The sequence below is a fragment of the Clytia hemisphaerica genome, unplaced genomic scaffold, assembly GCF_902728285.1.
Source record: "Clytia hemisphaerica strain Z4C2 unplaced genomic scaffold, Clytia hemisphaerica genome assembly, whole genome shotgun sequence".
Taxonomy (NCBI): domain Eukaryota; kingdom Metazoa; phylum Cnidaria; class Hydrozoa; order Leptothecata; family Clytiidae; genus Clytia; species Clytia hemisphaerica.
In genome coordinates, this window is record NW_027103608.1 from 76,595 (window position 1) to 99,136 (window position 22,542).

The 22,542-nt window shown below is 35.3% G+C and overlaps 1 long non-coding RNA gene across 1 annotated transcript; it reads right to left on the minus strand.

The window, feature by feature from the left end:
- Positions 1–18,021: 18,021 nt before the first annotated feature.
- Positions 18,022–19,275, minus strand: LOC136802179 (uncharacterized). Its single transcript, XR_010845972.1, has 3 exons — positions 19,160–19,275; positions 18,464–18,562; positions 18,022–18,231 (listed from the first exon to the last, which is right to left on the minus strand). It is a non-coding gene; the product is annotated as an uncharacterized lncRNA (long non-coding RNA).
- Positions 19,276–22,542: the final 3,267 nt, after the last annotated feature.

Here is a 22,542-nt window from a genome sequence, read left to right on the forward strand (position 1 = left end):
GCGAGCAGCAAATTTTCATGTATTTCATACACGAATATGTTTTGGAAAGCTTATAAAGTATAGTGTGGTTGGTGGTTACAAGTATCCGCGATTTTCACAAAAAGGTATACCTTTGATTTTTTATAATGTCAAACCTAACTTTTGAAAACCCCCCACCCCCTCATAACGTCAATTTGACGTTTTGCGTTGTCAAATGAATATGGACGGCTCCCCTTAAGTGCTCGGAGTGATCCAATTTAATTTAATCGCAATCAAACTCAGTGAACATAATTGTAATCGAATAAATCAAAGATTAATCGAATGTAATTGACAATCAATCGAAGCAATCGAACATAGTCAACAATCAATCGAACCAATCTAACCTTACTCAAACGTAATTGAACACAATCGAATATTACCCAGGAATCGACCGTTTGATTGAGATTCAATTACATTCGACAATCGAATTGCAATTATTCGATCGCATTCGATTACGATTTTTGTTTGAAGTTGTTCGATTGACACCGTCTGGCTATGTGGACGCCCCTAGAAGTAATTAACCGAGCAATATCGAACATAATGGTTGTATACAATCAAATGACAAATCCTGGATAATGTTCGATTGCAATTCGATTGCGTTTAAAAATTAAATCAATCGATGCTCGATTACGTTCAAAAGTTTACTTTAATTTGACTTTTAACACTGTTGTTCACAAAAAAGGAGAGGCAAAAGGTGGACAACCTGAACATTGACAAATGACAATTGAATACTGGGAACCTCCATCACAAACCAATCTAACTATAAATTTATGATTAGCTATCCTCAATTTATAAGAAAACTATTTGTATTGAAGAAATGAGGATTAGCTACTGAATGATAGATCAAATTTAAAGGAGAAGAAATTGGGGTTAGCTGCAAAGGGATTGTAAAAAGAAGTTGCAGTTGATGGGTGGTGGATAAATTATCATGAAAAATATCAAGTCCGAAGATGTGAAAATGTATATATTGTAGATAGCGTTACCTCAAAATTCAACTTGATAAGTTAAAACCAATATCAGAGTAGCCATAGTTCTTCCAAATCCATCCTTCTGAGTTCACATTCATAAAGATATTCTTGGATTCTTTGATAAACATTTCAGTTGAACAACAAGCGGAAGGAGACTCCATCTTGTCTTTCTTCGCCATCACTTGGGATTTTTCGCAAAAACTAAATTGCTGACCGCTACCGGTACACTCGCAAATTGGTAGAGTTCGGCCGCGAAGGTTTTTTCCGGTAGACATTATTAAACAGGAAAGATCCCGGTACTATTGAACAAATTATCCCTTGTTGTGCGCAGATTTGTAATACCTGCGCAGATTTGTAATACTTTCTGCGCAGATTTGTAATACCTGCGCAGATTTGTAATAAACTTTGCGCAAATTTGTAATACTTGAGCTGCGCAGAAATGTAATACTTCTCTGCGCAGATTTGTAATTTAGAATTGATATTTTCATTGGTAACCAAGTTCTATTCTGCGAACAAAATGCATTATAAAAAACTTAGAAAAAAATACCCAAATAAAGTTGTGATTATTGAGCACATCGAACAAATAATCAATTAATATTTCTTTTCTAAGCAGTGCTTTTATAAGAAATTTATCTGGTAATATAAAAATTGTTTATGAGAATAGCGCGAACATAATTTTTTATAAGAACTGCTTTTATAAGAAACTAATCAATAACTCGTAAAATAAAAATTATTTCTTGTCGGTAACTGTTCATTTCGAAGTAAACAAGATGCGAAGAATAACATGAACATGTACATTTTTATAAGAACTGCTTTTATAAGAAACTAATCAATAACTCGTAAAATAAAAATTACTAGCCGTATGCGCAGCGTCGCACGCTGCGTGTCCCATTCCATTGAATCACTACACATCTAAAAAATTCTAACGGAAGAAAGATAGCCGCCGATTGATGATTTGATTTTGATTTTAGGAAATAAAGGAGAAAGAAGATAACATTGCATTGCAATTTTTAAGAACAATTAAATAAATGGCTTAGCAAAAGTATATTTTAGATCTTCTTAGCCATCGTGGCTAGCCATCGTGGTTGGACATTCGAGGGTGACTTTGAAAAGTTTTGAAAGTGATAGGGAGCCGCTATTATAAAGTTTTAAAGAGCATCTGAATAAGAATTCTTTAAAATGACAAAAAAAATTGGGGAAGATGGTTGACTTTAACCCATCAAGCTCCAAAAACTTGTTGAATAGAAAATAGTATCTTGGGGTCTCAAAGTTAGTCTAGTGGTAGGAAATCTGCTTAAGGTGCAAAAAGAGGATGATTCAACGCCATGAAGAGGAGGCTTTGTAAAGCTTTGTTAGATTTTCGAAAACTTTTTACAAAATGTTGTAAACACACACGTTTAAGCGTATTAATATATAGATTCGAAAACTTTTTACAAAATGTTGTAAACACACACGTTTAAGCGTATTAATATATAGATTACAGGGACAATTTCAAAGTGAAAGTTTGAAAGACACTTTTGCTATACCCTTGAATGAAGTAACTAATTTTACGCAAGCCACAGTTGGCTTACTGGTTCAAAAGAATGCACATTCTTCAAAAAGACCAAAGTTCAAACCGGGACAAAGTATTATTATATAAAAATGTTTTGAAAAGTTTTGAAAGTGATAGGGAGCCGCTATTATAAAGTTTTAAAGAGCATCTGAATAAGAATTCTTTAAAATGACAAAAAAAATTTGGGAAGATGGTTGACTTTAACCCATCAAGCTCCAAAAACTTGTTGAATAGAAAATAGTATCTTCGGGTCTCAAAGTTAGTCTAGTGGTAGGAAATCTGCTTAAGGTGCAAAAAGAGGATGGTTCAACGCCATGAAGAGGAGGCTTTGTAAAGCTTTGTTAGATTTTCGAAAACTTTTTACAAAATGTTGTAAACACACACGTTTAAGCGTATTAATATATAGATTCGAAAACTTTTTACAAAATGTTGTAAACACACACGTTTAAGCGTATTAATATATAGATTACAGGGACAATTTCAAAGTGAAAGTTTGAAAGACACTTTTGCTATACCCTTGAATGAAGTAACTAATTTTACGCAAGCCACAGTTGGCTTACTGGTTCAAAAGAATGCACATTCTTCAAAAAGACCAAAGTTCAAACCAGGACAAAGTATTATTATATAAAAATGTTTTGAAAGGTTTTGAAAGTGATAGGGAGCCGCTATTATAAAGTTTTAAAGAGCATCTGAATAAGAATTCTTTAAAATGACAAAACAAATTTGGGAAGATGGTTGACTTTAACCCATCAAGCTCCAAAAACTTGTTGAATAGAAAATAGTATCCTTGGGGTCTCAAAGTTACTCTAGTGGTAGGAAATCTGCTTAAGGTGCAAAAAGAGGATGGTTCAACGCCATGAAGAGGAGGCTTTGTAAAGCTTTGTTAGATTTTCGAAAACTTTTTACAAAATGTTGTAAACACACACGTTTAAGCGTATTAATATATAGATTTCTTGTCGGTAATTGTTCATTTCGAAGTAAACGAGGTACCAATAATAACATGAACATATTTATTTTTTATAAGCACTGCTTTTATAAGAAACTAATTTCCTTTAGATTAAAATATATTGATTCGTTTCTCACAAAGTTAATGTTCATACAAAAGATCGATAACCTTTGTGCGATTTTCTGATTATTTTCTAAGTCTATTTTTCGAAACTTTTCTTCGTGGGAAACATATGCCCTCAAAGTAAAAATCTAAAATTACAAATTACAAATCTGCGCAGAGAAGTATTACATTTCTGCGCAGCTCAAGTATAACAAATTTTCGCAAAGTTTATTACAAATCTGCACAGGTTTTACAAATCTGCGCAAGTATTACAAATCTGCGCACAACCAAGAGCAGCCGCCGGCTAGGAAATACAAAATAGCTGTTCTAAAGGCCGGTTTCTCCTGGAAAAACCCATCTGTTCTATGCCAGGGTACTCCTGGATTAAAGCAGCTGTTCCGAAAAAAAAAATGGCTTCCTGGAAAATATATATCTGTTCTGATAAAAATTTGATGCTCCTGGAAAAAAATAGCTGTTCTTAAGATACTCTGCTGCCTGGAAAAAAAATTGCAACTCCTAGAAAGAAAAAAAAATTGGGTCTCCTGGAAAAAAAAATTATTAATATTAGGTCTCCTGGAAAAAATTATCTGGAAAAACTTCAGAAAACTTCGAGAAAATTTCTCGATTTGTCGGGTATAAGCAAGGACCATTATATAGCTATATAATGGTCCTTTCCTTGGTATAAGTATAATTAATTTTCACCCTCAAAACATACGGGGCAGTTGAACCCGACTGGTTTTTTCGGCTGTGCGCTAACAAAATTTTCATGCAATAATCCGCCATCTTTCATCAATTGTAAAAGGGGTTACGCACGATACGAAAATCTCGTGTTCGCAAGCGAAAGGTTTTTTACACTACATACCGTAGGATTGCTAAACTTCCTTATTCCCAGCGGAACTTTCCGATTGCTAGTGTACAACGGAAAAGGACCAAACCCCACAAAAGTAGATTTAACACCGATTTTAGCTTTCAAAACAGGGAAACAATTTCATAATCAAACATACACTTTTTTAATATAAGAACAATTTTATAAGAACAACGAGGCTCAAAATCGCCAAAAAATAAGAACATTTTAAGAACAATGCTGAGCCTGAAACTACTTAATTTCAATCAATTTAGGGGTCAAAGTAATAAAAACTGGGTATAATGCCTAAAATACCTGACTTACATCCTATTAATAAGAACATGATAGAAGCTCAAAGTGCAAAAAAAAAAAAGAACAGTCTAGGCTCAGAAAAATTTTACTGGTTCTTATATAAAAAAAGTGTAATGCAAAAGAAGAAAAAAAAATCTCATACTGTATATACTGGGAAATATTTTCATAATCTGAAAGAACGTCGAAAGGAAAAAATTCCCCTAACAGAAGGCATTTTGTAATTTTCGAAAGCATGCTGCAAAAGCATAAAATATCACATAATTGGCAATCATAATTTCAAAAATTTCCAAAAAGAAAAAAAGTCTTCATGCTAGGATATTGCTTGAAAAAATTTTCAATTGAGGCGAAAATAAAAAAATGTAGCCTTTCTGGAAACCAACCGGGTGAAAAATAATAATTTTCTGATCTGGCCGCAGACTATGGGTTCATCTATTTAGTTCATTATAAAAAAAATCAAGTTGGAGCATTTAAGCTATAAAAGTAGTTTGGTTCGATATTCCCACTTGTAGATCAAGAATTGTTTGTTCAGGGCTTACTTCATACTGTTTGTACATAAAAGTTATTGTTAAAGTTCTATTTCAATGATCTTATATATATTACTTAAGGAGTCTAGGTAATGTTCTAGTTGGTGAGTTGGGGAGTTGGGGAGTTGCTAGTTGGGGAGTTGGGGAGTTGCTAGTTTCGAGTTGGGGAGTTCGTAAAACTTTACGGCGACCGAAAATTTTCTAATTTAAACTAATGTAGCCCAAAAGTATAATTTTCAAATTAGCCAGTACCAAACATATTATTGACTTTAAGATCATGAAAATGGTAAGGTGTTGGCTAGCAAAGCCGAAATACTTAGTACTGTTATGTCATTGTCATAATGCTGACAAACATGACACGTTCTTGTAAAAATATTAACAAAATCTTTAAATACAATGATTGTCAAACAAATTCCCCAAAAAATATTGATCATACTGCAAGTGATGCTTATTGTATAAAAGGATATAAGTTGACAGTCATCTTAGCCTCAAAAAATTCGTAGAGATAGCTTATAGAGCTAGAAAAATAATGACACTTTCTTTTGTCATTTTATCATTGGAATTGACACTTTTTAATAAAAATTTTGATCACATTATAACATACAATGGTTCTAAAGTCACTTTAATCAAGAATTATATTTATACTCAATGTGATGCAGGAAATATAAATGGATATGAATTGACAGTAGAAAATAGCTTTCCATACTCTCAGCGCACGTGTTTAAGGCAAATAAGCATATTACAGGTGGTATATGTATTATACGTATTATATGTGTTATATATTACTCTCATATTACATTTACTTTCAAGATCGTACTTTTGATGTATGTTATTCTTTTTCGGTAGCCGGTAATTTTTTAACTCCCCAACTCGAAACTAGCAACTCCCCAACTCGAAACTAGCAACTCCCTAACTCGCGACTAGAATAGTTTCCAAACTCTTACTTAAGTCATCAAAAAAATCAAATAAATTTTTTTTTCTGGCCGGCGCATCAAAGCTTTTTTCCTTGACCCGCATTCCGGAAACACTACATTTTTTTTTATTTTTGCCTGACAGCAAAACTTTTCTACATTTTTTAATTTATGCATGTAGAAGAAATTGTCAAGTTAACGACAAACATTTTCCACATTTTAAACGCACGGGGAAGAAAATGTCCAAATTTACAGTAAAAATTTCCACGTTTTAAAAGCACGTCAAAGAAAATATCCAAATTCACAACCAAAAGTTTTCCACGTTTTAATCGCACGTGGAGGAAAATATGTCCAAATTCACAACCAATAGGTTTTCCACATTTAAAATGCACTTGGAAGAAAATGTCCAAATTCACAGCAAGTTTCCACGTTTTAAAAAACGCACGTGCAAGAAAATGTCCAAACTCACAACCAAAAGTTTTCCACGTTTTAAACGCACGTGGAAGAAAATGTCCCAATTCATAACCAAAAGTTTTCCACGTTTAAAAAGCACGTAGAAGAAAATGTCCAAATTCACAGCAAGAATTTCCAAGTTTTAAACGCACGTGCAAGAAAATGTCCAAATTCACACAACCAAAAGTTTTCCACGTTGCATTTTTAAAACATCAATCATCCATCAGTAAATTTTGCTCTGGGTTTAAATTTAAATTAAGCTAACCAGTTCATATCTAACCACAACCATTTCCTTGGGTGCCGCATCTACCATCTGTATCTGACCATCATCATAAAAAAGTGAGTTCAAACTTTTATTTTTGATGTCGCAAAATTTTTCAAATATAGCATGGTCAGATTTATCCACAAATATTCAGTCAACTGCCTAGTTAGAATTTGTGTAAATATACAGGCAAAATTGAAGTTAGTTTGTTGTGAAAGTTGATAAAATATCGACCGGATAAAATATCCTGTTTTTCAAGAAGAGATTGCATCATCTCTCATGCCAAACCAAACGAAACATCAAATTCAGGAAGGAATAATAATAAGAAAACTTCATCATCAACCATTTCTTGTAACAATCACACGAAAATCATGATCCAATTCAACTCTTTAAAGCATAAAAACCAAAGAAAAATAGCCAAAGAGCGGTAGCAACCAGTTGTTTATTTTTGCCGCCATCTTTGTTTTGACTGTTAAAAGGCAGTATGGTCCGATCAACAATACGCTTCCGAACCGAGCGACGTTTCCCGATCGAGAAGGATAGTTATATTTTCCCGCGACGTTTCTCAAAGAAATGACGTCTTCATCCTCGTATAAAAATACTCTACTGTTTTTGACGCCGGAGCTCGATTTGCAAAGAGATTTGGAAAAAATCCATTACGTAATGCTTCCAACAGACAGTCGGGTGCAGGCGACAATTCTCCATGTTCGGACTTAAGACAGTTGCACACGACGACGAAAGTCTGAATGGAAACGAGGCTAAAAAAGCTGAAAAATCGATTTTATCACCCCGCGTATCAGCTTTTTCCCGCGCTTTTGCCAAAAGAATCGCACTCGCTCGCTGCGCTCGCTCGTGCGTAATTACGTAATCTTTTTACATCATAAACTCTACGGATGCCGTAACTTTCCTTCTTTTCAATTCCACGTGAAGAGAGAGAAGAGCTGCTGAAAGACTTTGTGGAATTTTTTCTTGAACAAGCTCATGTGGAAAGTTTCAAAGGATTGAACATCAGATTATCAGGTACTATCTTTTCTTACAACTTGATCCTTCCCTTTCGTGCTGTTTCTAGGATATGGGAGTAAAATAAAAGTAAAGGTTTTAGAGGAGCCTTTGCTAAAAAGTCTTGAAAAGTAAGGAAACATGGATAGCCCAGTAATCTAAGACTTTAGGACAGACTTTCAATATTTTTCATGGTGTCCACAGCCTGAAACTTGACCATCTAATAAACCTTAGCGGAACATGGACCATGGGGGATGAGGCGAAACTTTGATCCCTCCCTGGATTATGACACTGATGCCTTAGCCTACTCCAAAGTTAAAACACGTGAGATGAAGATGTTTGGCTATAGAAAGCATTGGTAAGGTGTAAAATAATGATTAGTTTAAAAATATTGGTACAGCTGATTAGGAATGGCACTTTATATGGGTTCTTGACTGCTTGTCTTGAGACTGTAACTTTGATTTTTTCCCTGGCATTTGTTTTAAGTCTTGTTTTTCGATTTGGGGGCCGTCGACAAACGATTTTCCTTTTTTTTTTAAGTCTATCTGAACTACTTCATAATTTTAGATCCCATACTACTTCACACATAGTTGAATATGATTGGTTCCGTGGTAGCATTATGCGGCCATGTGCCTTTTGTACTCAACTCTGTGTGGTAAAAGTTCTATGTGATCGCCCATCTAAAATAAAAACCAAGACAGATTGCACTGGTCTGAACTACTTCATAATTTTAGATCCCATACTACTTCAAACAGAGTTGAATACGATTGGTTCCGTGGTAGCATTATGCGGCCATGTGCCTTTTGTACTCAACTCTGTGTGGTAAAAGTTCTATGTGATCGCCCATCTAAAATAGAACCAAGACAGATTGCACTAAGCTGAACTACAGTACTTCATAATTTTAGATCCCATACTACTTCACACAGAGTTGAATACAATTGGTTCCGTGGTAGCATTATGCGGCCATGTGCCTTTTGTACTCAACTCTGTGTGGTAAAAGTTCTATATGATCGCCCATCAAAAATACCAGACTTGGCAAAAAAAACTCACAATAAATTACACATAAAATATAACCAAGACAAATTGCACTGGTCTGAACTACTTCATAATTTTAGATCCCATACTACTTCACACAGAGTTGAATACGATTGGTTCCGTGGTAGCATTATGCGGCCATGTGCCTTTTGTACTCAACTCTGTGTGGTAAAAGTTCTATGTGATCGCCCATCTAAAATAGAACCAAGACAGATTGCACTAAGCTGAACTACAGTACTTCATAATTTTAGATCCCATACTACTTCACACAGAGTTGAATACAATTGGTTCCGTGGTAGCATTATGCGGCCATGTGCCTTTTGTACTCAACTCTGTGTGGTAAAAGTTCTATATGATCGCCCATCAAAAATACCAGACTTGGCAAAAAAAACTCACAATAAATTACACATAAAATATAACCAAGACAAATTTGCACTGGTCTGAACTACTTCATAATTTTAGATCCCATACTACTTCACACAGAGTGAATACGATTGGTTCCGTGGTAGCATTATGCGGCCATGTGCCTTTTGTACTCAACTCTGTGTGGTAAAAGTTCTATGTGATCGCCCATCTAAAATAGAACCAAGACAGATTGTACTGGTCTGAACTACAGTACTTCATAATTTAGATCCCATACTACTTCACACAGAGTTGAATACGATTGGTTCCGTGGTAGCATTATGCGGCCATGTGCCTTTTGTACTCAACTCTGTGTGGTAAAAGTTCTATGTGATCGCCCATCTAAATAAAAACCAAGACAGATTGTACTGGTCTGAACTACTTCATAATTTTAGATCCCATACTACTTCACACAGAGTTGAATACGATTGGTTCCGTGGTAGCATTATGCGGCCATGTGCCTTTTGTACTCAACTCTGTGTGGTAAAAGTTCTATGTGATCGCCCATCTAAAATAGAACCAAGACAGATTGCACTAAGCTGAACTACAGTACTTCATAATTTTAGATCCCATACTACTTCACACAGAGTTGAATACAATTGGTTCCGTGGTAGCATTATGCGGCCATGTGCCTTTTGTACTCAACTCTGTGTGGTAAAAGTTCTATATGATCGCCCATCAAAAATACCAGACTTGGCAAAAAAAACTCACAATAAATTACACATAAAATATAACCAAGACAAATTGCACTGGTCTGAACTACTTCATAATTTTAGATCCCATACTACTTCACACAGAGTTGAATACGATTGGTTCCGTGGTAGCATTATGCGGCCATGTGCCTTTTGTACTCAACTCTGTGTGGTAAAAGTTCTATGTGATCGCCCATCTAAAATAGAACCAAGACAGATTGTACTGGTCTGAACTACAGTACTTCATAATTTTAGATCCCATACTACTTCACACAGAGTTGAATACGATTGGTTCCGTGGTAGCATTATGCGGCCATGTGCCTTTTGTACTCAACTCTGTGTGGTAAAAGTTCTATGTGATCGCCCATCTAAATAAAAACCAAGACAGATTGTACTGGTCTGAACTACTTCATAATTTTAGATCCCATACTACTTCACACAGAGTTGAATACGATTGGTTCCGTGGTAGCATTATGCGGCCATGTGCCTTTTGTACTCAACTCTGTGTGGTAAAAGTTCTATGTGATCGCCCATCTAAAATAAAAACCAAGACAGATTGCACTGGTCCAGACTTGGCAAAAAAACTCACAATAAATTAAACATAAAATATAACCAAGACAAATTGCACTGGTCTGAACTACTTCATAATTTTAGATCCCATACTACTTCACACAGAGTTGAATACAATTGGTTCCGTGGTAGCATTATGCGGCCATGTGCCTTTTGTACTTGACTCTGTGTGGTAAAAGTTCTATGTGATCGCCCATCTAAAATATAACCAAGACAGATTGCACTGGTCTGAACTACTTCATAATTTTAGATCCCATACTACTTCACACAGAGTTGAATACAATTGGTTCTGTGGTAGCATGAAATGTACAGGCAATTGTGTTCAAAAGGAATTGCCTTTTTAGAATCAAATGAAAAGTGTAAAACGTTTTCTTTCCTTTATTGTGATGAAAAAGTTCCAAAGGAAAATCAATTGGAGGGTTTTGTTAGTGATGATTACAGTGTTAGGGTTTTGAAAGAAATAAAACCATCAGAATATCTGTCTGACAAAACAACAGAAAAGGAAAAGAAAATATCAGAATTCTTTGTTGCCCAAAAAGACGAGAATGGTTATGTACTCCTCGACACCCTAGAAGAGGAACAGCAAAAGAAAGAGCAGGCACACGGCGGTTTTTTTTTACTCAAAATCTCCCGTTTCAAAAGTTTTGATTACCTTATTATGAATCTGTTTATCTTATCACGCTAGGCGAACATATTTTTTCCGCGGCCCAAAACTTTTTTATCAAATAGAAACCGTATTCAATGTTTTTGGAGAAGCGCGTTGGAATATAGTTGGAATGGTTTTTGTATGCAATAGTTTTCCTAAACCTCCTCTAGAAAATCCAGCGTGATCTCAAATTCTCTTTTTTGCAGAAGACAGTTTGTGGTCAAGTTAATGTTGTTTTGTGGCTTTTAATCTATTTAATTTAAAATACTTATTTATACTGGACATGGAGAGGAAAAATGAATTTTGGACTCCTCAAGAAAAAAAAGTCGAGAGTCTTCAAGAAAAATGGTTCAAAGAAGACATATTGAAAGACAATAAATGTGTTGTAAGTTTTTTGGTTGAATTTTTCATTTATATATGTGGCCAATAGCAAGAGTAGGGATGGGTGGGAAACACTAAATTTCTTTGTATATTTCACTATTCTGACTCCTTCTACTCTGACAACAAAAGTAACAAAACAGCCATGGAATCAGTCACAGAAGTTTGTTGTCCAAATGGACTTCTCCTATCCTGCTTTATGTGAATTATTTATAATTTTTTCCAATGTCCTCATCTATTATTTTCATGAGATTTGTTAGGTAACGTAATTGCTTAGACAGAAGTTTTTGGCTAAAATTTTTGGCAAATTTTCGTAAGGCTTGATGACTGTTCGGTGATACCAGACGATGAATTTAAGTAATTCCACCAGCAATAATTATTCGCATACCTAATTTCACCAGCCTAAATTAGGATACCTCCATACTTCAGTGGATGCAAGTAAAACCAGCGGGAAATTGGGTATTAAGATTTGTTCAAATTGGCACGCTAACAACTCTCTCGAAGTAGCACACAGTATTGTTGGAAATTTTCCTGCGCGGTGTGCTATAAAGTATTTCTACAACTTGAGGTTTTAATTTTCCGTAATACTGAACAAATGATTTCCGGCCCATGTCTTGGGGTAAGTAATTTATGCTGGTGGAATTATTTAATTCAATAGACCGTTGCGGTCGCCTAAAGGACTATAAAACCTTCTAAAAATTCATGTTGGACAATTTTAAATAACTAATTTAAGCTTTAAGAATGATTTTTATTGATCTTTTTTTCACTTTTAATTCTACAGCTCAATTACAAAGGAACATCCAAGATGGAAAGTGGAATCGAACGCATGTTAGGACACAAATTGTTACTGGGTGGCCCACTCATGGACCAGTATCTTGAGCACATTGGCCATGCAATTTTGAAAAAACTTTCGCAAAAACATTTGACTGGTTATGTACTACCTTTAAAGGTTTTCATTCCTAATCAGATTTTTTTGATACTGATGCGTCTTTTTGTGGCATATGGTTGCGAATCTCAAGATGTATATCCAAAGGTGAGAAAGAGTTTGACAAGACCCAAACGGAAATTACGAAAAGTTGCTTTGAACAAGCCTCCGACCAAATCTTTTATTTGGATGAACTCAATGCAAAGTTGTGAAAAAATCTTTGCTCCAGAAAGATTTGATGGTACAAACTTTTTAGCCAAAAGGGTTTTTGCTCGAAAATTGTTACCTGGACAAAAGAAACAGCAACAAGTGTACAATGGTAAAGCAGTGGTAGTTGTTACATCTTCTACCCCGATCAAACTTGAATACATTTATAAAACTGGTATGTTGGCTGTATCATTCACTATCCAAAGATACAGTGCAGATGGTATAGCTCATGACTCAAAAGTTCAGGCTGAAGTTAATAGTGCAGATGATTAAACCTTTTAATAGTATTTAATAGTATAATATATATGTGTTCAAATTTTTAATTTTTTAAAGAAGTAATTTTAGCAAATGCAGTCAGGGAAAATCTTTAAAAATTTGGTATTACGATTAATTAGATTAGAAGGAACACGTACCTGAACAAACGTGTACGACTTAGATAAGCGCCTTTTTCTTACTCTTTATCTTTAAATTGAAGCGGGCAGCGGACTAACAGTCTTTTTAAGATATTTTAAGTTATAAAACAAACCGCAAGAAACCCAGCATGGAGAAGGGGTATTTTTTAATGCAGAATATGATGATCGATATCTTTTTAAAATTCTATGTTGGGATTTTTGCGAATTTCCCCGTTACTATGGCCGCGCGCCCCGTTAAGACTTCCGTTCGAAATCGAAAACGAAACTAAATTCCAAAGTCCAAAATTGCTGTGCGCGTAATATCAAAAAATCGAAATTAGTGTCTGACTGAAATGGCAGGCTAGATCTGTGCTATTTTGCCTTATTTTGAACTAGGTTTGAGGGTTACTTAAGCTAAACACCAAAAACTTTGACTTTCACAAGAAGTTAGAGTGGGCGAAACATTTCATTTTGAGCAGTAGACCCTTTTTCAATTTTTATTCCCTTGATGTAAATGAATTTATTTTTTATTTTTATTTTTATTTTTTTTTAATTAAAGAAATGTGTCAACTTTGGAGGTATTGGTATCTTACACGTAAGAACTAAGAACTGTTGGGTTGTTTTTTCCAGACAATTTCCATGACACAGCATAGAGCTTGTTTGATTTTTGCAGCATTTTTTCATCATTTTTAAATTTTTAAAAACTTTTCATATATAGTGGTATGTGGTGGTATACATAGTCATATATAGAAAACAGAAAAATGAAGCGACTGCTTGTTATTAGTCATATAGTGTGTATATTATATTATATTATTTTTAAGCAGACAAGATTTTTTTACTAGGCATATTCATCAGGTATTCATTTTTGATGAATTAAAAACATTTCAAAAAAGAGGTTTTATACTGAGAGATTCATCCCAAATAGGGCGAGACCAATTTAATTTGTTGTTCTACGGGCAAATTGCTAGCAAAATATGGGGCGGTCCTTAAAATAAGAATAAATTTTTCATTTATCAGGTGTAGTGTGTAAGTAGTGTAAAGTGGAAATTCAATATTATTTTTTTTTTGGTTTTAGTATAAATAGGATCTGTTGGGCCTGTAGAACAACAAATTAAATTGGTCTTGCCTAGTTTAAACTTTTTGTGGATAGATCAAGTTTTTAAAAACCAATATTATGCCTTGCATTTATTTATGAATATTTTTATTTTCTTCCAGCGTAATAATATAAAATAAGAAAGTAAAACTATGGACTGTGAATCACTTATTAGTGAACTACTCCAGATCCTGCCGAAGGGAAAAGGCAAGAAAGAAAAACACAAAGTGCGAAGAAAAAAAGGAAGACTAGCCGCTTCATTGGAGGTAAATATTTTTTTTACATTTTTTTACATTTTTTTAAACAACATTACCTTAAGGGAATAAATTAATGTGAGAATTAATTAATGCGGAATTAATTAATGCAAATTTGACCTTTCTTCGCAAAATTAAATTTCTGCCATTCGCATTAATAAATTCCGCATTTTTTTCTAAATTCCTCAATTCCGCAAAAAATCACTTAAAATGGGCCTATTCGCATTAATTTATTCCGCAAAACATAAAATTTTTTTGGGTTGCACGCATTAATTAATTCTCACAATAATTTATTCCCTTACTTATAAGCAAAATTATTTAATGCATATAAATGAAACTTCAGTTGACCTATGGTTCGGCCATTCCTTTCTCATCTTCAGGGATATTTTCCCCATTTTCTCATGGACGTATAACTTTTTTCTAATTTTAGAAAGAAATACCAGAATTGTTGAAGAAAGAGTCAATTGGTTCAATACGCGCTAAACTTTGGAGTCAGATTTATCGAAAGTTTCGAAAGGGTGATCCTTGTAATGGAGAGACTAGTCACGATGAAGGAGATAGTGATGTTGAGCGACCTTTGGTATGTACTGAAAACAATTATGCATCTCAAACTCATTATCTCAATTATTAGGGGGTTGGGTATACAGGGTGGGTTTCAAAATTGTTCGTCGAAAAATTTTTTTTTTCTATTCGCTCTTTGAAAAAAGATCTCACAGGCTAATTAGGATACTTAAGATACCATTCCTGCCAAAAATATATCTTGGGGCTCATAAATTTTGAAAATCGACTAACCACCCAATTAAACACCCACTGATAATCGGTCTTACTATTCGCCGGAATTAGCCAGAATGAACCAGAGCCACCTGAGTCACCCAGAGCCACCTAGAGCCAGCCAGAGCCAGCCAGAGTGACCTAGAGCCAGCCAGAGCTACCCAAGAGCTAGCCAGAGCCAGCAATCAGCCAATCAGAATCAGTCATTTTGTCCTTATAAGGACAAGTTATGCTAAGTTAAGCTCAAGTTATGCTGCAGCCACCGGCGGATTTTTCCAAATATCTGTTCCTTTTTTATGAATAAATCTAGGAAACGTATCCTAAAAGAACACCAAGGAAAAATCCAGGAACAGCCTAGAAAATATCTGTTCAGAAAATCCAGGAGGAAACATTCAAGAAAACTACATTTAATTTTCCGGGAATTTTCCAGCAATGTTATGAAGAACACATCAAATTTCCTGGAGATCTCTAGAGAATATCTATTATTTTCCAGGAGCGTCAAATTTCTGATAGAACAGATATACATTTTCCAGGAATCCATTTCTTTTCTGGAACAGATAATTTTTTTCCAGGAGTATCCTGGGCAGAGAACAGATAGTATTTTCCAGGAGAAAAGGACCTCAAGAACAGATATTTTGTATTTTCTAGCCGGTGGCTGCTCTTGATGCTTATTCCAAGATAATTCAACAAAAAAAACAAAAAACAAGAGCCGCAAAGATGCGGATAAATATTTCCTTAACAAATGATAAAATAATTACATGTTTTTTCTTTTATAAGCATAACGTTTATAAGCATATGCAGGCTCAGTTTTTGGTACCTAAACAATGGCTCTATTGTTTGAGAACAATAGAATGCTAGCATAAGGCGAGCCTGACATAGGGACAGACACTTGCTTATAAAAAAAAAACATGTATGGACAATTTTTTTCTTTCAAAAACTTCAAACTTTCAAAATTGAGTTTTATCTGTTATAAATCACAAAAATAATATTTTTCCCGACGGCAAACCAACCTTTTTTAAATTCTTTTCTAATAAGAACATCTAAATATTGGCTGAGGCTGGATGTGCTTATTTTTTTGACCATAGGTTACACTTGCATAAATTGCTATTTAAAATTCAGATCTCGGTATACTTGAAAAAAAAATGTAAAAAAAAATAAAAACCCGAAAAACTTTTTCAAATCATTAGTAAATCTCATTCTTTCCCACGGAATGACGTCACACGAGGGGGGAGAGATCGAACATACTCAAATAAAAACAAACAATTTATCAACAAAATCATTTTAATGAGTTAGAACACAGTGTTTATTTTCCCCTCGAAATCCAGAAAATCGATTGGCTAAAACACAAGTCACATGACTGTCCGTGGCAAAGAATGGTTTTGAGGGAAATATGGGATAACATTGGGTAGGTAGAAAACCTGGCCCACCTCTCTGGCCCGGGCCATATGGTCTACCCTTGGCCCACCATTTGGCCCACCTTCAAACATTTTTTTCCCCGATTTTATTCTCGGACAACCAGGTTATAATGATATGTGTGTGTCGGGAATTTCATTATGATTTCATCAAGCGCGTTGGCGTTATTGAATCAGCCGTTTTACGACAAACAATTGGTCAAATCTTCTAAATGCTCTAAGAAGAATTAAACGCTTTTTTTTATAAGAATAGTGTACTTTGGATGAGAGGGTCAATTATTCTTAAGAAGTGCCAAAATTGAGGGTGAAATATTTTTAACGTAGGTCTTGTCTATCCGTTAAAATTTCTAATTTATTTAAATAGATTAGAAGTCAGCCTAATGGTAGCGCATTGTGCTCTTGCACAGGGGATCCCGAGTTCAAGCCGAGTTCGAGTCAACGTCAAAGTTTTTCGCCAGGTTTTGATAATTTGTGTTTTTTTGGGTGAAGATTCCGAAAAAGGGGTCCGAAGTCCTGAAAAGTTGAAGAAACAGCGCTACGGGGGTTTTTGGCACCCGTACAGGACTTAACCAGACCCTCTCCCGGGGGTCCCCTTAATCTATGTCAGGTGTATAAAATGCAGACTCAAAACTTTTTATTTATTTTTTGTTTATTTCATTCTCGTTGTTTTTCTAAATGCCAGAAAAACCAAAGTCCAACCTCAGAATTGGTTTGCAGATTTTCAGAATGATAAGAATCAAATCTGTTTTAGAGTTGTAAGGTGGGCAAAAGGGTAGGCCAAGGGTAAGCCATATGGCCCGGGCCAGAGAGGTGGGCCAGGTTTTCTACCTACCCGATAACATTTTCGACTTGAATTTCAAAATTTTTTGAAATTTACCGGGTGCAATGAGGGAAATTTTAAATTAACGTAAGCAAAAACGTCAATCGAATTTAATCAATCATAAGATGGATAAGATTACTTTTTCTTAAGGTACTGAGAGTAGAGTATAAAATACTTTTCAAAATGCTATGCACACAGTAACAACCATAAAAAATATGAAATTTTTTTCAGCATATAAAGAAGAAAACGGATATGATATCAAGATAAACAACTACCTTAAAGCGAAATTTTCGCGGTTTTGGGTGGAGCAGAAAAGGCAGGAAAGGCAGAAAAGAGGAGATTTTCCCAGTCATCCGCCAAAATAAGTTTTCGCTAAAATTCAAAAAAATGCCATTCGGCAGAAAAGTTCCCTTGAATAAAATTCGTTTAGTAGAGTAAAAGCTCGTCTTCTCGCTGTAGAGAGCCAAGCGTACTGTTCAATTAATTTCAGTCAAACAAAAACAATAAATAGAGTACAATTCTTCTAATTTCAATCCCTGGGAAAATGATAGAATTTTGCCAAAAAGTGGGTGCTAAGCGAAAAATTAGTTCTCTTAAGAATTCCAAGAATATATTATTTTATAAATTGTTAATTTTAAAATAAAAAAGGTAGTTCTTATTTTCTTCTTCACGACGCTCTCGAGCAACACGCTCTCCCTGAACAGCTCATATTGGTAACAATCGATAACATTGGTGGCAGCATTCTAAATAAAGAATGAAAATTAAAGTTATGACTGTGAAAGATCCGTGGTACGGTAGATTTTGTTAAGCTTGAAGCTAGACAAAGTGACCATCGCTCAAAAGTCTGTGGATAAACTGCTGAAGTTACGGTAACAAGTAACGCACACTAATTGATGGGAAGCACAAAAATAGATCTAGATTTCAACTCAGATCTAGATGAGATAATTGTTTCATACATACAACAATATAACTTACGCTGTCTCAGGCTCTCAGGCACTTCTTGAGTTTAGTGAAAACAGTCCGTAATGATTGTGATATCGACGAATCGTCTCTGCTTCGGTTGATCCATTTTTCCTGAATAAAAAGAAAGTAAAAACATTATTTGAACTTTAACTTATTATTTACTTTAAAAATATACTAATTTAAACTTAAGATCATATAAAGATCAGATGCGTACTTCTTTGTTCTTTATTTATCGACGATGTTCCTATGTGTGATGCACGTGGTAATTTTTTATAATTGAGCAAAGTCCACCACATCGTATTATTCCCGACTAACTCTATCGCTGGATAGCCTGTATCCGACGATCATATCTTTTATTGCGCAGTGATCAAATAAAAAGTTCGGCTAATCGCATTTTTTTTCGTGACCCTGTCTAAACGGCATTTTAGAGCGTGTGAAAATACCTTGCACCAGGAGCACCGGAATTTTCTGGTGTAAAAAATTGCATTCTTTTAGCTGCACCGGAAAACACCAGAGATTTTCGGAGCGCCCGGAGGGTCCTAAAATTATGGCTAACTAACTATGGCTTAGGGCACACACACAGCATGACTACTGACAGAAGGGAAGGGGGAGCAGAATGTTATTTTCTTTTTAAAGAAGGAAAGTTTTAGACAAAGACACAAACTGAATAATTGAAGATATTAGCTTTTGTGAAATGTGAACACTTACCTTTCCTTTCAAAAAAGCCAGGATTTCATCCATATTTTTAACGTCTATCGGTACCACTTTGAAAAGGAACTACGCATGTTGAATGTGCCGCTACAATGTTTTCATCGTTGAGGTTTATCACTGGTCTCACTAAATTTGAAAAATTACAAAGCAAATTAACCGCGTGAAGCTGAACACATCCCCGCCGGTGGCTGCAGCATAACTTGAGCTTAACTTAGCATAACTTGTCCTTATAAGGACAAAATGACTGATTCTGATTGGCTGATTGCTGGCTCTGGCTAGCTCTTGGGTAGCTCTGGCTGGCTCTAGGTCACTCTGGCTGGCTCTGGGTGACTCAGGTGGCTCTAGTTCATTCTGGTTCATTCTGGCTAATTCCGGCGAATAGTAAGACCGACTGATAATAGCTTTTTTGCCCTTTTTGGCCAGCAGCCAAATTTAGTCGAAATCAATACATTTAAGGCATCAACTTGTAATATTGGGCCATTTCACTTTGTATCCATACAGGTGGGGGTAGACAAATAGTTCTAGAGGGTAATCTCCAGGGTTTGTATATTTTCATATACGTCCCTGTGTGGTTTTTAAAAGGAACAGCCAATTTTGATCAATGTTAATGTACTTTTCTTATCTAATCAGGTTAACGAAGATACTCCTGAATCGGACGAAGAAACTACCGAATGTGATAGCTTTGAGATGGAGATTTGCAACAGAATGGCTGATATTATTCGTTTGGAGCAACGACATGCTAAGTTTCATAAACATTTGAGTAGACCATCAAAAATTGGAGCAGCAGCAGCTGCAATATGTAGTGGTATTACTGGATTAGTAAACGAACAACTTTTTAGAGACATACAACTTCACATTATATCACCAAATAATCTGCGTGGCATATTCTTTCGTGAAAATAGGGACATTTTCACCATCAAAGCTGGAATGTTTGGTATTAAGCCAATCATTGTGAAAGGAATTTCTGACTCTTCAATTATTGAGCAGAAAAATCATTCTATAGTGTTGGCTCACGAATTTAGAATTCTCCAATTTCTTGGTCCCCATCGTCACCTTATCGATTATTATGGCTTAGTCGAACTCAATGGGATTCCTCAGATAGTCTTGGATGATGATTTTAAATTTGCTGGTTTTGAGAGGTTCTACCAAGAAAACCGTCGCTTTGATATCTACACCATTCAGGCATTGTTTAGAGACATAACATCTGTTGTTGAATTCCTCCATGTGAAGGGTGTTATTCACATGAATATAACAGAAGATTCTTTTGTGTTCAGTCTCGATGTTTCTGGTCCAGAGTGGAGGTATTTCCCCATCCTTTGTGATTTCTCCTGTTGTTGTCTGGTCTCTGATGTGAAAGTACTGACGCCACAATTGCAGAGCAGATTTCGATCAACAAAACATCTTCCCGTAGAAGTGATGCGTGGAGAAAAATTGCCATCTTTCAATTGTGACATTTATGCTGTAGCTGTTTTGATGTCACATTTTTCAAACCGTTTGAACACTCCTCAAGAACAACATATTTTTGATGAAGTTACTATCAAGCTTTTAAGAAATACTACAGATATTTTTATTGATTCATTGTATGATTTCATTAAAAACTAAAGTATTTGAAACTTTTTCTTCTTTGCTTGTTTGACTTTCCCTAATTCCCATATAGAATTACCCTGCCTTTGTTAAAGAAATAGTTTTTTTGTTTGAGATTCAAATAGCCTGTCTGAAATTTCATAAAATAATCATAAAATTAAAAATCCAAAGTATGGGTGCATTTGAAATTGCTTCAGAGGACTACTTTTTTGGTAGGTTCCAAAGCGATTTTCATTTGCGAATCTCGAGGTGGGCGCCAGATACACAAATGTAAAAGTAATAATATAATGAATGCTGTAAAAATACAGGTGCATTTGGAAAAGTTTCAGAGGACTACCGTTCCTGGTAGGTTCCAAAGCAATTTCATATGCGATTTTTCTACGTCTAATACAATAGGGACCTTTAGCATCGAAAACGTATTAAAATTCTCATGAGAAAATTGATATGAAAAGAATACAACGGGCACAAAAAAAACCGTTCATGGGGGTGGAGGATATATTGTCCAGAAGTATTGAAAAAACCGTGAAAAACATTGAGTGCGCATTGAGTTTAAAGCCCGAAGGGCTAGAGGAGAATCTTTATCCTTTCTTAGGCAAGAAAAAGTGAAGCCTTAAAAAATGAGCCGTATTTTTGAGGACGGATTGAATCTAGCGATTTCCTTGTTTTTGAGTGATACTTTTTCGAAATTTTGGCGGAAAATTCTACTTTCAATCCGGCATTTGTTGAAAAACCAGGCGGGTCGCCCTAGGCCGCGCAACTTTGGTAGGAATTTTTGGCTTCAAATCCTACCAAAGAGATTGACTTCTATACTTCATTGGTCCAGGGGTCAATTTGATGCTGGTCCAGGGGGTGAAAAATAGAAATGTTCAAGGGTAAATCACTAAAAAAATAATATATCCTCCACCCCCCGTGAACGGTTTTTTTTCTGGGAGGGTCCAATCTAGCTCCGATTTTGGTTGCACACTTGATCCTTGGGAAAATCCCTGGGAGTGTTCTTTTCATTTTTTCAAAATTTTTTACTTTTGGGGCCTTTGGATAAGTTCGCGAAAACGAGGCTAAAACTATTGGGCAGACTGAAGACTCCAAATATGGTCCGATTTGGCAGAAATTTTGCACACTTGATCCTTAGGAAAATCCCTGGGGTGTTCTTTTTGTTTTTTTCAAAATTTTGATTTTTGAGACATGGGAACGATTTTTTCACCAAAGCGAGGCTAGAACATTGGGGCAGGCTGGAGACTTCGAAAATGGTCGTATTTAGCTGAAATTTGGCACAATAGGTCCTCGGGTGAATATCTGAAGGTGCTTTTTTCATTTTTTGAAGATTTTCATTTTCGGGGCCTAAGGACGAGTTTTTCGTCAAAACGAGGCTAATAACTTTAAGAACAGGCTAGAGACTGTAATGGTCGTATTTGGCTGAATTTTTTTACAATTGGGCCTACGTGTAACTTTAAAAATATTGAAATTGAGCCAGTGCGGTTGGCACGTTCGACAGTCGGAAAACGGAAACGCAAAATAAAATTCGCAAACGGAAAGGTAAATAATTTGTAGATAAATGACTTTTACTCGAAAAGCACTATTTTCACAATAAAGATATTGATAAATATTTCACACTACGCTAAGATAAATTAGCAATTAGTAACAATTAAAAGGTCAGCTGATATTAATTCCCTAATGGAGATGATAGCAGCCTCAAAATAAAACAAATGATTAGCATAACTTTGATAACACGCAGACTGCGGTAAAAGAAGAAAGGAAAATAAACAAAGAAAGAAAATAACACTTGGCCTGAACATGTT